Source organism: Microtus pennsylvanicus, chromosome 8 (genome assembly GCF_037038515.1).
Source record: "Microtus pennsylvanicus isolate mMicPen1 chromosome 8, mMicPen1.hap1, whole genome shotgun sequence".
Lineage (NCBI taxonomy): Eukaryota > Metazoa > Chordata > Mammalia > Rodentia > Cricetidae > Microtus > Microtus pennsylvanicus.
Window position 1 is genome coordinate 52,910,164 of NC_134586.1, and position 2,405 is coordinate 52,912,568.

At 45.1% G+C, this 2,405-nt stretch overlaps 1 pseudogene; it reads left to right on the plus strand.

The window, feature by feature from the left end:
- The first annotated feature begins 287 nt into the window (after nucleotides 1-287).
- On the plus strand, nucleotides 288-913 carry LOC142855321 (proteasome subunit beta type-3 pseudogene; annotated as a pseudogene).
- The last annotated feature ends 1,492 nt before the right edge of the window (nucleotides 914-2,405 follow it).

A 2,405-nucleotide genomic window follows, 5' to 3' on the forward strand; every position in this document is an offset into this window, starting at 1 on the left:
GGCAGGGAACCCTGACTGCTCTTTGGACTGGAGAGGGAGGGGGAGAGGAGTGGGGGGAGGAGGAGAAGGGTGTGAGGAGGGGGAGGGAAATGGGAGGCTGGGAGGAGGCAGAAGCTTGTTTTTTTTTCCTTTTCTCAATAAAAAAAAAAGAATGCTAGACCAAAGATGCTACTTGATAAACCATGTAGAGATGAAATAAAAGTGAATAATATTAAAAAAAATTCAAACATGGAGAGAAAGCCAGAGCCAGTTTACAGTGGTGATCAGAGTCCTACTAGACTGCAATCATGTCTATTATGTCCTATAACAGAGGGGCTGTCATGGTCATGAAGGGAAAGAACTGTGTGGCCATTGCTGTAGACAGGTGTTTTGGGATCCATGCCCAGATGGTAGTAACTACAGACTTCCAGAAGATAGTTCCCATGGGTGACAGACTCTACACAGGCCTAGTCAGGCTGGCCACCAATGTCCAGACAGTTGCTCCTCACCTCAAGTTCCAACTGAACCTGTATGCGCTGAAGGAAAGTCGGTAGATCAAGTCTTGTACCCTCATGAGCATGGTGGCTGACCTCTTGCATGAGAAATGGTTTGGTCACTACTACATGGAGCCTGTTGTTGCTGGGTTGGATCCAAAGATCTTTAAACCTTTCATTTCCTCTCTAGACCTCATTGGCTGCCCCATGGTGACTGATGACTTTGTAGTCAGTGGTACCTGCTCCAAACAAATGTATGGGATGTATGAGCCTCTCTGGGAGATCAACATGGATACAGAATACCTGTTAGAAACAATTTCCCAAGACATGGGAATGCTATGGACTGGGATGCTGTATCAGGCATGGGCATCATTGTCCTCATCATTAAAAAGGACAAGATCCCCACCAGGACACCTAAGGCCCAGATGGACAAACCCTGAGCTCTGGACCCAGGTTCCTTTTGTTGGTTTCCTTTTTTAATAACATTGCTTTTCCTTAACAAACAAAACCAAAAACCAAACCAAAACAAAAAACCTGAATCAGGAGGAGACACTTTACATTCAAACCATTGTAGGTCACAGGAGGCATGCCTGTGACAGTTATGCAGTCCTGGGTTCTTTCCGCTCAATTTGTTTCCTGTCCACCATGAGGTAAGTAGCCTGTCACATGCTCTGGCTGCTGTGAGGCTCTGTTTACTGTGCACCTATAATCAAGTTTCAAAGGAGTCTGATTTCTCTGACATTGTGAGCCAAAATAAGCCCATCCTTTCTAACTTTGTCCCTGCCAGGTGTTTTGTCACAGTGACCAGAATTCTGACTAATGCAGGGGTCTTTTGACCATTCAGTCTCCCAGCATCTTCAGATTTTCCCGCTGTTTGCCATCTTATAATTTAACATCTTCTGGTTGGGTTGGCCATTGTCTTCTTCCTCCACCTGCTTTTCAGTTTCATGGAGACAGAAAACTTTATATATCTATACTTATATTTATCTATTACACACATATATACATATATGTGCATATATGTGTAAGTTCATACACACACACACACATATATATATACATATGTATATATGTAAGTAAAGATGTTACTGTGGCTATCCATTGTGTTCTCCACTTAGGAAGCCGTGGAACCCTGTTTAATAAAAAGCTTCCAAATTGGCTCCCAAAGGTCCTTGCCTCCCCTATAGAATCTTTTCCTTTTGAGCAAAGGCTGGTGCCACATCCTGTCCCATATGTCTTGGTCCTGGAAACCTGACTTAGGCCGAAAGAGAATGAAGAAAGCTTGTATACTTAGACATAGGTGCAGAAAAACTGTGGTCAAGTTGCTGGGCATGCTCTCATGAAACTGTATGAACTCTGCAACAACCTGGAACCTTAGTGTATTTACTCTACTCAGCACAAGGGTATGGGAGTGTGGTTTGCTAGCTTCTGGAGGGGGTTCTCTGTGGGTGAGAAGTCTCAGACTGCAAGCATCCCAGGAAAGGAAGCCACAGTTGCTAGTCTTTGCACACGCCAGCCAATCTTTTGTGAACACTTGTGCTTGTACACTGTCCATGTTCACACTTGGATGAGATAAAGGGCTTGCCAGTGTTCCATGGGTCAGAGGCATCAGTCCTTGACATGGCCATACCTGTGTTACCAGCATACATCCACTCAGCTCTCCATAGGCTGGGCCCAGGGACTTGCTTCCTTGAGTGAGATATGACCCAGTCTGGACAGGATTTTCTAGAGAAGGCTTTAGCAGGCTTGGTTTGTGCTTTGCTCAGGGTTTTGCTCAAGTTTGTTCTTTCTGACAGTGTGGTGGACAGCCCTGTGAGCCTCGCTGAGTGAGACTTCTAGCGCACAGGCTCCAAAGCATGGAGAACTTCTGCCAAACAGCCTAAAGGGAATCTAGTCTTTGCCATCAGTTATGTGAGTGAGTTTGGAACAGAA